This window comes from Suncus etruscus, chromosome 6 (assembly GCF_024139225.1).
Source record: "Suncus etruscus isolate mSunEtr1 chromosome 6, mSunEtr1.pri.cur, whole genome shotgun sequence".
NCBI classification, from domain to species: Eukaryota; Metazoa; Chordata; class Mammalia; order Eulipotyphla; family Soricidae; genus Suncus; species Suncus etruscus.
In genome coordinates, this window is record NC_064853.1 from 61,554,779 (window position 1) to 61,570,546 (window position 15,768).

Genomic DNA, 15,768 nt, shown 5'->3' on the forward strand with positions numbered 1-15,768 from the left:
ATGTAACTTTGTCATAATTTTATCCACATTTGTTAACATAGCCTCCTTTTATTGTCATATAATTTTTCTTTTTTACTAAGGTGACTTCTGTTTAAGGACAACAGTCATCCACTGTGTCAAATCTTTAATTCCTGTTTAAGAACATCAACTTTATTCCTTCTTCCCTTGGAGCATACCTATGAGCACAGACTGTTTTAGTCTGAAACATATTTAATTTAAATCACAAACCAAAACAACAAGAAATTCTCTATACTTATCATCACTACATTTTATCTTATCTTCTTAATTCAAACTTCTGAAGATTTGTTTTAAATCTTAGATTCTCTAATTACATCATCACATTATATTCTGTTCTCTCATTTTGTTTTTGATTATAAACTGACTGGAAATTCTGAAATACACATTTCTTAAATGCAGACGTACCTGACTTTTAAATTTATGAACTTCTACTAAGAAAATAGGATGCTCTTGAAAGTTTTCTTGCACCTCATTCAATTAATACTACAAATACAACAGTTCTTATTTTTAGTACCATCCAGTATTGTTATCTTATCTTTGTATTTTGCATCATATAGATATTTGTTCACTACTGCATTTGTTCATTTGCTTTAGGTAATTGTATTTTATTATATGAGCATAACAAAATTATTTATCCATGTTAAATGTCATTTGATTGTTTTAAATTATTATAACTTATTTTTGGCTGTAAAAGACATTTGTGTCTTTTAATTTTTCCCAAATACTATTTTTCTTTAAAACTTATAACTATAATTTTAAAACAATATATACTTTCTTATAACTTGAAAATTTAGCTGGCATCAACTTCACAAACTTTAATAACCTTATCATAAAATAAACTTTAATTTAGAAGGTGCTTTCTTTGGTACAGAGACAGAGTAGAGGATTAAGTCTTAGGACTTGCGTGTGACAGACTTACATTCCTATATTCCTCCAAACAGCACCAGAAAATAAACCCTGAGCACAGAGCCAAAAATAAGCCTTAAACACTGATGCATGTGGTGCAAAACCCAGTTAGTAAATAAATAAAAGTTACAAGCTTAAACTTTAATTGGGGGGGGTGGTGTTTGGAGCCATATGAGGACCATATGAGGTGGAGGACTATATGCAGTCTTGGAGATGGAAACTGGGTTGGCTTTGTGAAGCTAAGCATCCTACCTGCTGCAATAACTCTCTGGTCCTAGCTTAACATTTTTTAGTGTGGATTTAGACACATTAAGTGTATTTATATTGATCTGCAATATAATTATATTTATTCACTGAACTCATGTTATCTTGTCCTTTGTTTATTTTTGTGCCACACCTGTCAGTGCTGAGAGAACTCCTAGCTCTGTGCTTAGGCATCAATTCTGGCAGAACTTAGGGTATCATATGTGATGCTGACATGGGTTTGCCATGTGCAAGGCAAGTGTCTTGTCCACTGTGCACTAACTATCCAGCCCCACAATCTCTTTTTCTTTAAATGTACAAATGTATCAAATCATCCATTGTATAACTAATTATTAGAAAACTTTGTTTATGAAACCTCAATGAATCTGGAAAAACTTTCCCCCATAGAACAACCACTACTATCTTGGGTGAGGGGAGAAAAAAACCTCGTATTCACCACTGGTGGGAATGCCATCTAGTCCAGCCTTTTTGAAAACATGAACTATATTTCTTAAAAAACTGGACATTGAGCTACCTCCCACATGATCCAGCAATAGCACTCCTAGGGATATACTGTTGGACTACAAAAGCACAATATAATAATGCCTTCTTTACTCCTTTATTCATAATAGCACTATTTACAATAGGCAGAATATGGAAACAACCGAGATGCCAAAATACAGATGAGTAGCTACAGAAACTGTGGTACATACCGTATTTTCCAGCATATAAGACGACTTTTGAAACAAAAAAAGTGAACCGAAAATCGGGGGTCATCTTATACGCTGAGCATATGCCAAAAAATGTTTCAATATGCCGCTAAACGAAAACTGTCTGAATATTGCCACAAAACAAATTTTCCAACTCTATCCTGCACCAATCACTGCAAGGCTGCTCAGGCCACCTCTCCTCTCTAACTCAGCCAATCCAAGCAGGCTTATTATGCATGCAAAGTAGACAATGTTCTGGACTCGAATCTAGACTGTAAAAAGCCTGCTCAGTTTGGCCAGAGTCAGAGAGGAAGTCTATTACAATATAACCTTTGAACCTGTGTGTGGCTCATCTGCAGATGGCTCGACTTACCTGGAGCCTTCCCTGGAGATGAGTTTACATGCCGAGAAAGGGAGGAGCCATAGGAGTGAGGCCACTCCACTTCACAGCCGTGCACATCATTTAGCCAATGAATACAACCACAACACGTAGAAAAACCCACAATACAAGTGTGACAATGGGGAAACAACATAGGCCAGCGCCAGACATATAGAATGATGATGGCAACTCTGATGACTTGAACATGACCAACCAACTAGTTAGTCTCTCAGATAAGGAGTTTAGAGTTGCAATATGGAAGATGTTCAAATAACTCAAAGAAAGTATAGAAAAGAACACTAATAAGAATCAAGAGAATATGAAGATAGAAATCAGAAAACTCCAAACTGAAATTTCAGATCAAATATCAGGTCTGAAAAACTCGTAGATGAATTAAAGAAAAACATGGTTGAGCTTTCCCATGGGTTAACAGCAGCTGAGGATAGAATTAGTACACTGGAAGATGAGATTAATAACAATTCCATACAGCAGAAAAAAATTGGAAAAAAGCCTTAAAACATGATGATCAAACAATGAAAAAATTACTCAAAGAATGGAAACAGATGAAAATAGAAGTCTATAATAAGCTCAAAAGAAACAACTTAAATATCAATGGAGTCCCAGAGACCCTGGAAGAAAATCTCCAGGAAGAATCAATGGTCAAGAACATCATTAAAGAGAAAATACCAGAGCTAAAGAATACATGTGATCAAATCCTACATGCTCGAAGAGTACCAACTAAAAGAGACCCCAGAAAAAACACCTCAAGACACATCCTAGTCACAATGATGAATCCCACAGATAGACACAGAATTCTGAAAGCAGCAATATCGAAAAGAGAAATTATATTCAAGGGAACATCCTTGAGATTTACTGCAGACCTGTCACTGGAGACACTCAAGGCCAGAAGGCAGTGGTGGGACATAGTGACAAAACTCAATGAAATAAATGCTTTGCCTAAATACTGTACCAGCAAAACTCACTTTCAGGTTTGAAGGAACAATACATGGTTTCACAGACAAACAACAGCTAAGAAACTTTACAGACTCAAAACCATTCTTAAAAGAAAAACTGAACGGCCTACTTTAAAACAAGATGACCAACAGACACACCAAACTTTGATAGAAAGATGGCACTAACTCCCAGGACAATTCTTTCTCTCAATGTCAATGGACTAAATGCACCAGTTAAGAGACACAGAGTGGCTAAATGGATCAAAACTCAATCCAACCTTCCGCTGCCTAGAAGAAACACACCTGAATAGTCAGAACAAACATAGATTCAAAATAAAAGGCTGGAGAAAAATCATCCAAGCAAACAACACCCATAAAAAAGCTGGAGTGGCCATACTAAAATCAGATGATGCAAACTTTATACTTAGGAAAGTTGTAAAGGGGCAAAGATGAACATTTTCTATTAATCAAGGAATATGTACAGCAGGAAGAAATTACTCTCCTAAACATATATGCACCGAATGAGGGGCCAGCAAAATATTTAATAAAATTGTTGTCAAATCTGAAAAATAATATCAATAACAACATAATAATTGTGGGAGACCTCAACACAGCATTGTCAACACTTGACAGGACAACCAGACTGAAACCCAACAGGAATATACTAGACCTGAAAAGAGAAATGGAAGAAAGAGGCCTTGTAGATATATACAGGACACTCCACCTCAAGAAGCCTGGATACTCATTCTTCTCTAATGTATATGGGACATGAGATGCTACCAAAAAAGAAAATTACAGACCAATATCGCTGATGAATACAGATGCAAAAATCCTCAACAAAATACTGGCAAATAGGATTCAATGCCTCATTAAGAAGATCATCCACTACAATCAAGTAGGTTTCATCCCAGGAATGCAAGGCTGGTTTAACATCTGTAAATCTATCAACATAATACACAACATCAACAACATGAAAAATAAAAAATCACATGATCATATCAATAGACACAGAGAAAGCATTTGATAAGGTACAACACCCATTCTTGATCAAAACTCTCAGCAAGATGGGAATAGAGGGAACCTTTCTCAATATAGTTAAGGCCATCTACCACAAGCCAGAGGCAAATATTGTCCTCAATGGAGAAAAAATGAAAGCGTTTCCTCTAAATTCTGGCATAAGACAAGGCTGTCCTCTCTCACCACTCCTATTCAACATAACACTGGAAGTATTTGCTATAGCAATTAGGTAAGAAAAAGATATCAAGGGAATCCAGATAGGAAAGGAAGAAGTCAAGCTCTCGCTGTTTGCAGATGTCATGATACTCTACTTAGAAAACTCTAAAGTCTCTACCAAAAAGCTTCTAGAAACAATAGACTCATATAGCAAGGTGGCAGGCTACAAAATTAACACACAAAAAATCAATGGCCTTTCTATGCACCAATAGTAACAAGGAAGAAATGCACATTAAGAAAACAACCCCATTCACAATAGTGGCACACAAAGTCAAATATCTTGGAATCAACTTGACTAAAAATGTGAAGGACCTATACAAAGAAAACTATAAAACTCTGCTCCAAGAAATAAGAGAGGACATGCAGAAATGGAAGCACATACCCTACTCATGGATTGGCAGGATTAACATCATTAAAATGGCAATACTCCCCAAAGCATTGTACAGATTTAATGTGATCCCTCTAAAGATACCCATGGCATTCTTCAAAGAAGTGGATCAGGCACTTTTGAAATTCATTTGGAACAATAAACACCTAGAATAGCTAAAGCAATCATTGGGAAAAAGAATATGGGAGGAATTACTTTCACCAACTTTAAACTATACTACAAAGCAATAGTTATCAAAACAGCATGGTATTGGAATAAATACAGGCCCTCAGATCAGTGGAATAGGTTTGAATACTCAGAAAATGTTCCCCAGACATACAATCACCTAATTTTTGATAAAAGAGCAAGAAATCCTAAATGGAGCAAAGAAAGCCTCTTCAACAAGTGGTGTTGACAAAACTGGTTAGCCACTTGCAAGAAAATAACTTAGACCCCAGTTAACATAATGTACAAAGGTAAAATCCAAATGGATAAAAAACCCTGATATCAGACCTGAAACTATAAGATATATAGAACAACACATAGTCAAAACACTCCAGGACATTGAGACTACAGACATCTTCAAGGAGGAAACTGCACTCTCCAAGCAAGTTAAAGCAGATATTAACAGATGGGAATATATTAAACTGTGAAGTTTCTGCACTTCAAAAGAAATAGCGCCCAGGATACAAGAGCCCCTCACTGAGTGGGAGAAACTATTCACCCAATACCCATCAGATAAGGGGCTAATCTCCAAAATATACAAGGCACTGACAGAACTTTACAAGAAAAAGACATCTAATCCCATCAAAAATTGGCAGAAGTAATGGACAGACACTTTGACAAAGAAGAAATACAAATGGCCAAAAGACACATGAAAAAATGCTCCACATCACTAATCATCAGGGAGATGCAAATTAAAACAACTATGAGGTACCACCTCACACCCCAGAGATTGGCACACATCACAAAGAATGAGAACAAGCAGTGTTGGAGGGGATGTGGAGAGAAAGAATTCTTATCCACTGCTGGTGGGAATGCTGTCTAGTTCAACCTTTATGGAAAGCAATATGGAGATTCCTCCAAAAACTTGAAATCAAGCTCCAATTCGATCCAGCTATACCACTCATAGGATTAAACCCTAGGAACACAAAAATACAAAACAAAAACCCCTTCCTTACCCCTATATTCATTGCAGCACTATTTACCATAGCAAGACTCTGGAAACGGCCAAGATTCCCTTCCACATTTGAATGGCTATAGAAACTGTGGTACATATACACAATGGAATATTATGCAGCTGTCAGGAGAGATGAAGTCATGAAATTTTCCTATACATGGATGTACATGGACTCTATTATGCTGAGTGAAATAAGTCAGAGAGAGAGAGAGAAAGACGCCAAATGTTCTCACTCATTTATGGGTTTTAAGAAAAACGAAAGACATTCTTGCAATAATAACTTTCAGACACAAAAGAGAAAAGAACTAAAAGTTACAGCTCACCTCATGAAGCTCATCACAAACAGGGATGAGTTTAGTTAGAGAAATCACTACGTTTTGAACTATCATAATAATGAGAATTTATGAAGGAAATAGAAATCCTGTCTAGAGTACAGGCAGGGGTTGTGTAGGGAGGAGGGAGATTTGGGACATTGGTGAATGGAAAGTTGCACTGGTGATGGGTGGTGTTCTTTACATGACTGAAACCCAAACACAATCATGTATGTAATAAAGTTTTTGAAATAAAAAAAAAAAGAAAAAAATAAAGTCACAAAATTTGCTTATATATGGATGGATTTGGAGACTATTATGTTAAGTGAAATAAGTTAGAGGAAGAGAGATTAGTACAAAATAGTATCACTTATATGTGGAATTTAAAAAATAAGACAGTATAGTACTAACAACCAGAGATAATAGAGATGAGATCTGGAAAGACCAGACCATGATAAGTTTATCACAAAGAGTGTTAAGTGCAGTTAGAGAAATATCTGCACTAACAGCTACCATGACAACAATATAGAGAGAAATACAATCTGTCTAGAAGACAAGCAGGGGTAGGAGGAAGGTAAAAAATAGGAGAGAAATGATGTTAGGGAAATGGCACTGGTGAAGGGGTGTGCATTTTATCGCTAAAACCCAGTTATGAACATATTTGTAACCATGCTGCTTAAATGAAGAAATTATTTTAAACCATTTTTATCCATCAATATTACCTTAGAAAAGTGAAACCAAAGAAGTGATTGAGAATGTGGTCATAAACTCATTTCTTCACGCATAATTAAAATGTTGTATCAACTGAACATTGCCTCTGTAATCACACCCATATTTTCAAGTCTCAGGATCTACCATTCTCTATTTCTTGTCTACATAATTTTGATTAATTTAATTGCGCTGTGCAAATGGAATCAACAATTTTTTTATTTTGCCTTTGGGTTAAATCTTTTTTCAGTAGAGTCAATAGTATGTAAAATATTGTATTCAAAGTTCATTTAGTTTGTAGCTTTTATCAGAATGTCCTTCCTTTTAAGCATAAGAATATCCCATTGTCTGAATATTGAATATTTTGTCTATTTTTTTAAGGATAGAAGAGAAGTTTGTTTCTACCTTTAGGGTATTCTGATATAATGATGCTAGGAAGATGGATATTAGATTATATGGACAAGTTCTTGCTTTTGGTTCTTTTTAGATATACCCAGAAGTGAAAATGAAAATTTTTCTTTCTTGTTAATCATCTCTATTCAGTATTGTATCTCCTCTACTGTCCAGAAATTACCCAAGGGGCTTCCATGTTATTAATGACAGTAGTAAATTTAGGTTATTAACTTCACTAGCAATGTTTAAGAGTATATTATTTTCTGTGACTCTCCATTTGACTTACTCTGGGACATTATTTTTTTCTCAAATTTTGACCATTGATTTTTTACATTTTTAGCTCCTAATATTGGAGATTATTCTTAAGATTTGCCTTTGGTCTCTAGTCAAGTCTTTAGGTAATTGCATCCACTCTTTTGATATTGACACTAGCTCCCCATTTTTAGATTTTTAAAAATTATATTTAAACTTCATAGTTTACAAGGTTGTTCATAAAACAAGTTCTTTTATACTATATCTTTGTTGATTATTTCTAATTTTCCCTTTGTAACTCATCCTACTCTAAACTTTCAACTCAAAAATATACTTAAAAAGCTCTACACTTTTATAAAGTGACATTTTCTTGTACTTAAAATCATTTGGAATATACTACATAGAATATTTCTTATGAAATACAGATGAATATGCTAAATGCTTGTAACTATTTTTGCATATAAAAGTTGACTGAATTTTCATAAAATCAGATAAATTTGCTTTGTTTTTAAAATTTTCCACCTTTGAAATAAACAAGTAGATTTTCCAAATGCATCAGGTTTGAATACAATCATAAAATGCATGTCTTTCTTAACTACTGGTGTTTTGAAATTAAAACATATGGTTTCTATTTTAGAATTAGTGGAAATGACAGGTAGAGGAACATGAGCAGGAAGAGTTATGTAAATTGCTGAGACTAAGGTGTCAAATGGGAAGAATTAAGTTAACATATTCAAAATTGAACCCTTAATTTCTCTTTATCTGTTTTTCTCCCTTCACAATTTCCTCCTCAAAATGAAGGTCAATACAAATATTACTTCCCCTGACAGTTCTTTATAAATTAGCAACAGTGAAGTTATACTTCCTGGTCTTATGAAACTGCTTAATTCATCTTTATAAGATTTATATGTTTAAATTTATATACTCAAAATAAGCCTATATTTGTTATATATTTTTGAATTTTATTTTACATTTCAGCAGAATATAAACTTCCTGAAAGTAGGAAATTATTTTACTGTCTTCTGCAGAAAATTATTTTTATTTATAGGAGTTAAACAATGTTTAAAACATTTTTAAATATTTTTGTGCAAGTTACATTGGACTTATATATATATATATATATATATATATATAGTTAAGCACTGAAGTGACTACAGTAGATCTTGCAATTTAAAACCATTACAGCATATAAGTGGCCACCACACACAAACTCACACACATATATGGACAATGAAGACTGATCATAGATTGCAGTTGAATAATTCTAGAAAATAAGTTTATTATGGGTTCTTAGTTTATGTTAAAATAAGGCTATAAGGATTGTTTAGCTTGTTATTCCCCCCCCCTCCCATATGTACCAGTAGTATCCTGTGGCATTTCTCCTTTTTTCCTAGGCACATTAAAATGGGAAACCTTGAGCATAGAAAGTTCTTATCAAAAAAAGATAGGAACTCCTAAAATTTTTTATTGCAGGGGCCTTTCATCCTGAACATGTGTCAGAATAAGTTGAGTTAAGCTTCAGTTGTTCTTACATCTGCTGTTCACCCCCTGAACCTTGCATTCCATCTTTGGAAGTGGCACAGTTTTTGTACTAGCACCAGGCATCAAACTTCTCTAGGGGAAGGCCCTAAAGCTTCCTTGGCACCCACTTGCTTCAGGGTGGGTTCGTATGACACCCTAACAGCTTGGAAATAGCAAAAACTTACTTTCAGCATGAATTTCTCTGTCTTATCATCTAAAGGTGAGAAAAAAAATCAGAAGACACTCTGTGACACCATGATTTCAACATAGAATCTGAGCAAAAATCTAGATCTCTAATTATTAAACCTGATTGTGACAAATGTGATTGAGGAGAACTTTTCCTGGAACCCTGAAGAAAGACTTTGGGCTTTGTTAATTTAGTATGCCTGGAGCCTGTAGACGGTCTTATAGCAGGAAAGCTTATGGGTGGATAGGGACACCCATTTTTAGACCATAGGATTGTTCTTTCTGTTTTGCCAACTTTTGCTGTGCTGTACAAAAAATTCCACCCTTTTTTTAACTTTTAGATAGAGGCTCCCTAAGTTTTCATCAAACCTGGCACATAAATTTGTTCTACATCATATTTCTGCATTTTAAAAAGGGAAAAAAAACGAAAATGTGTGCCAGGGGCAAGTGGTCTCGGGTGCACTGGTAGAGATAAAAAGGACAGAACTAAATATCCAAGTCAAAATTACCAACAATAGGATCAAAAGACCAAAAGTATAACTTAAAATGTGCCTGTTTTACTGAAAGTCCAGAAGGCAGAGGGTGGTGGTATAGGATGTTCTCTGGGAACATTTGTGGAAGGAGGTGGACACTGGTGGTGGGATTGACACTGATTCTTTGTATGCCTTAAATCCAGCTGTGAAGAACTTTATAAATCACAGTAGTTTCAAAAAATAAAAAATAAAATATTAATAAAACTATTAAATACATTTAGGGAACAGCTTTCCAATGACGAGTTTCTGATGAGTTAATAATTACAACTATAATATGCATAGTATGAGGTGATATAAGAAAATCTAGCTATAATAACTTCTGATTTATGACTACATTATTAGCCTTATTTTGTGGAAGTTTTACTTTATTGAAAACTTAGATATTTGAAAATATAATAAAGAGCAAATAACAGGGTTAATGCAAAAAGATAGCTCTCAGTATAATGTTCTATTCTTACATTATACTATTTTCTTAATTCATTTTATATAATAGTAGACTTGAGATACTTAATTAAATTTCTACCCAGAATTTAAAATATATAAATTAGTACTAATATAATTGAAGCCAGACCATGAAAGCTAAAAGGAAATTAGTGGATGAATTGAATTTTGCTAGTCTACTATCCATAAAATGAAAAAGGATATATGTAAGAGCTAAGAGTCAATGTTTCTTATAAATTCTATTCTGCTTTGAGAGGTTTTTTTTTTTTTTATAAAGGGAGGAAGTGTGGATAATATAAAATTTATAGATGGGACTTGAATTGAAATAAATTATCTGGTTTTGTAGAGAGAAGAAAAACAAGAAAGGCATCCTAGAATGGAATAAATGACTATGTAACTTGACTGGAAAGCAGATGTTAGAAAGTGAATAAGAAGTTAATTTGCCTAAAAACTATTGTATAATTCAACAAGAATTTATGTCCTACACACCTTTTTGAGGACTTTTTTTATATTTTATTTAAACACCTTGATTACATACATGATTGTGTTTGGGTTTCAGTCATGTAAAGAACACCAACCATCACCAGTGCAACATTCTCATCACCAATATCCCAAATCTTTCTCCTCCCCACCCAACCCCCGCCTGTACTCTAGACAGGCTTTCTATTTCCCTCATACATTCTCAATGTTAGGATAGTTCACAATGTAGTTATTTCTCTAATTAAACTCATCCCTGTTTGTGATGAGCTTCATGAGGTGAGCTGTAACTTCTAGCTCTTTTCTCTTTTGTGTCTGAAAATAATTATTGCAAGAATGTCTTTCATTTTTCTTAAAACCCATAGATGAGTGAGACCCTCTCTCTCTCTCTCTCTCTCTCTCTCTCTCTCTCTGACTTATTTCAGGACTTTACTAAATTTTTTTTATCTTTGTTTTGTTTTGGGGCCACACCCATTGATGCACAGGTTACTTCTGACTAAGTGCTCAGAAATAACTCCTGGCTTGGGGGGGATCATATGGGTCTCCAGGGGATCCAACTGCTGTCAGTCCTAGGCTAGGCTTGCAAGGCAGACGCCTTATCTATAGCACCACCACACTGGCCCTAAGATTTTACTAAAATTTTAAGAAAATAATTTTCTTATTTTCTTGAAGTAAAAATAAAATTCTATGATGCTTGTTCAAAGCATGATATTAAGGTTAAAAGGCATTTTAAAATTTAAGCTAAGCAGGTCTAATGCAAAATTTTTTTTTACTGTGAAACTCTAGTTTCCTTTTTATTTTGTTTTCTGGGTCACACCTTGCTTTTCTCATAGTTTAGTCATGGCTCTGGGTTCAGGGATCACTTCTGGCCAGGCTTAGAGAGCCAAATGGCATGAGGGGTTGAATCCTGGGTCAATTGCATAGATGTTATATACCTGTAGACCCTGTGTCTTTGGTGTCTAACATTCCTATGACAAGACTTATTGGACATTTAGAACAAACATTTAATTTTTATTTAATTTTTATTGATACATTATAAATTATGTCTTTCATAGTTGTATTTCAGTACATAGTGACAGTGAATTAGGGCCATTCTCACCACCAATGTTGATTCTGGTTGAGACCAGAGTTCCCAGCATGCATCCCAAACTTCCACGCTTAGCCCCTCGGACTATTAGTGTAACAGGTCCATTTTGTATTTAGCTTGTTATAGTTTGGGTTGCTTGATTCTGTTGTTAAATTGTTTTTAAAAATAAATTTCACTATATTTGGGCTGTTTCTGCATGAAAAAAATAAAAAGGTTTTAAAAACATTTTAATTTGGAAAATGTACATAATTTAATTAAATTCAAATGGATCCTGAAGGCATAACAACTGTTCAAATTTTGATACAATTAAAAAGAGTTTAGCTTTAAAAATATGTTAGTTTAAATTTCATGTGGGTAGTTTATCATTATAGAAACATCTTTCGCAGAATCTAGTCCTTATCTATGTTTTTATTATATTGTGCCAATTACATAAATTGCCTAATGTGATTTTCTAGTTGACAGTCATTTTAACTAAATTTAAGTCAAACATATATGAAGCTTAGTCTGAAATTCCAACTTTGGAATATAACATATTTTTTCATGGATTATTTATATAAATTATGCATTTGTAAGTTTCTATCATTTCTCTAAGATTTTGGAGTTCTTGAGCAAGAGGAGTTGAACAGATCAGTCTGATAATCATACAAAGAATGATATATTTTCTGCATACTTTATAAAAATTCTTGAAAAGTATGACTAATAATATTGTAAATCACAGTATTACATAAAATATTTTAAAATATAATATAAATAAGTTACATATTACTTATTGAACTAAATGGTTCTGACTGATAATTATCTGATTATGCAGTCATTAAGAATACTGCAATTTAATTTATTTTAATTTTTGATATTTTTAAATTCTTTGTATTGCAATTAATGGTGTATGACTTATTTTAGATAAGTAATGAAACTCATAGGTAAGCAGTTCTAACTGTGCAATGGGATGGATTCTTATCGTCATCTTATATTTTTCATACCTCATCTTACAGCAGGAATAGAAAACCACTCTCATCGTGTAGAATTGGTGTGAGAATAAAATGAGACACAATATGTGAAGACAATAGAAGAGTGCGTTTGTGTGTGTGCCTGTAAATGTTGAGGATATTGTTTATGCTATTTAATTTACATTTGGTGAGGGAACTTTGGGTCATATCTTGCAGTGTACAGGGCTTACTTTTGGCTTGCTACTCAGGGATCATGACTGGCAGTGCATGTGAGACCACAAATGGCTTGAGAGACGAAACTGGTGTTGGCTTGTGTAAAGCAAGCATCTAAATCTTCTGTACTATCTGGCTCTGTTTAGTGTAATTTAAATCTAGCTTTCGGTTTTGGTTTTGGTTTTGGGTCATGCCTGTCGATGTTCAGGGGTTACACTTGGCTCTGCGCTCATAAATTACTCTTGGCAGGCTCATGGGGCCATATGGGATGCCAGTGATCAAACCTGGGTCTACCATGTGCAAGGCAAATGCCTTCCCTGCTCCAAACCCAATCTATTTAAAAATTTTTTGTCAATAGTCATTGTAAATACAGTGTTGTTGGGTTTCATGCACACAATGATAAAACACCAATCCCTTCACAAGTGCCCACTTTCCCCCACCAATTTTTATATATATGTATATATAATGTGTATGTATATGTAGACATTTGCATATATTTATGAATTAGTATATATAAATACATATTTGTGTTCATATTCATTCACAGTTTTGCACAGTTTGTTACAGTACTTTTGCTGACAGGGTTTCATATATTAAATTTGACCAACTTTCAACATCACTTCCTCCCCTATTAGGCATTTTCCACTACCCCTCCTTATCCTATCCCCCAACCCCCTCAAGAGTTTGTTTTCTTCTTACTACCAGTCATCATTTTCTTTGTTTTAGTTGTTTATCTATGGGCATTCATTATTTAACTGTTATGTTTCTTTATATTTCACATATGAGAGAGATCATTTTGAATTGGTTTCTCCCTTTCTAGTATTTCCTCTTCATATATTCTCCATGTTCTTCTATGCAACATCTACTAAAGGAATGCAAATCAATCAGCAATGAGGCAACCATTTCACACAACAGAGACTGGCAAACAAAAGAACAAGTACAACCAGAGCTGGCATGGGTGCAGAGAGAAAGGAACTATAATTTATTGCTGGTGGCAATGCTGACTAGTCCAGCCTTTTGGAAAACAACATGGACATTCCTGAGAAATTTCTAGGCATTGAGCTTTCATTGTACCACACAACTTAATATTTTGGAATATACTCTTAAGTCTCTGAAACTAACAAACAAACAATTAAAGAAAAAAATTTTACTCCTGTTTCTTGCAGCACTATTCAACAGAACCAGAATCTGGAACAACAAAGTATATGTGTCCAAAGCTACTAGATATAGAAACTATGGTACATATATACAGGGGAATACCTCCATGTTATAATCAATAAAACAATAAATTTATAACTTTTTAAAAATTCATTATAAGTCTGAGGCCGAAGGAGTGGTGCGGAGCGGTAAGGCATCTGCTTTGACAACGCTAGTCTAGTATAGACTGCGGTTCCATCCCCCAGTGTCCTATATAGTCCCCCAAGTCAGAAGCGATTTCTGAGCGCATAGCCAGAGTAATCCCTGAGCATCATTGGGTGTGGCTCAAAAATTCATTGTAGGGTCTGGAGCGACAGCATAGTGCTTGTTTCCAGGTGAATGACCCAGGCTCTATAGCTGACATTCCATGTCATTCCCTTAGCTTGGCAGGAGTGATTTCTGTGTGTAAAACCAGGAATAATCCCTGAGCATTGGCCCTCACCAAAGAAAATCAATCATGGTTATAAAAAATGTTAATTCTCTTTTTACCAAAATTTTAGTCTTCTCTTATTCTCTTTCTTCTGTGTTTGTATGCATGTGTATGATGTTTTTTGTTTTGTTTTTTGTTTGTTTGTTTGTTTTTGTATCACATCCAACTCTGCTTAAGGATCACTGATGGCTCTATGTCTTTGATAGTGCCAAGACCAGAACCAAAGGCCATATGCAAATGATGCCTAGATCCTTGTATTATCTCTGGTCCTTAGTAATATCATAACCATTTTATGTATTATAAATGTGATTTATTATTTTAGTAAGGATATTATTAAGAAGAGACTGGAAATTTGAAAGAATACTTGCAATTTTTTTAGGTATAAGAGTTTATTTACTTTTTCACATGTTAAAAATGCTAGTGCTTTGATTTCCAATGTGTTTTGCATTGGCATCACCTGAGGAAAAAATAATGGCTCAAGTTGTGTACCAAGCCTGATACCAACTAGAGTCTATTTTGTCGCCACATCCCACTGATTCCTGTGCATATTTGTTTGAAAATCCTCACTGTATTATAAATTTCAGGGTACCTATAGTCTGTACAACATAGAAGAGCATGGTTACCTTCTCCTCAAGTGTCTGAACTGTGTTTTCTCTTATTTTCACTGATAAGGGAGAAAATGGAGAGAAAGATGTTAGTGGGAACTATATTTAAAGGAAGAAGAAATAAGGGAAGATCATTGGGAATGCTCATACTTCCACTACAAGTCCATATTTTCTTTATTTTTGCTAGTGGTCATTATAAAACTAGGACAATGACTAGAAGATAAAGGGGTTTCATAATTTCACTCTTTATTTTAATAGTTTTAAGAATGTTTTAGTGATTATTCCTCATAGTATTTTACTCCAAGAGAAAGTACATGTTTTCTTCTCTTCCAGTCTTAAAATCACTCATTACATTTCTAATTAAAAATTACATATTAGGGACCAGAGTATGTAGCCCAAGCAGTAGGACATTTGCATTGCACGCGCTAACCTAGGACGGACGACAGTTCGATCCCCAGGTGTCCCATATTGCCCCCCA

The 15,768-nt window shown here is 34.4% G+C and overlaps 1 protein-coding gene across 1 annotated transcript in view; it reads left to right on the plus strand.

Moving 5' to 3' along the window:
* Positions 1-15,768, plus strand: part of ZBBX (zinc finger B-box domain containing) — a 133,883-nt gene that overhangs the window by 19,173 nt on the left and 98,942 nt on the right. The gene's annotated exons all lie outside the window — the stretch shown is intronic.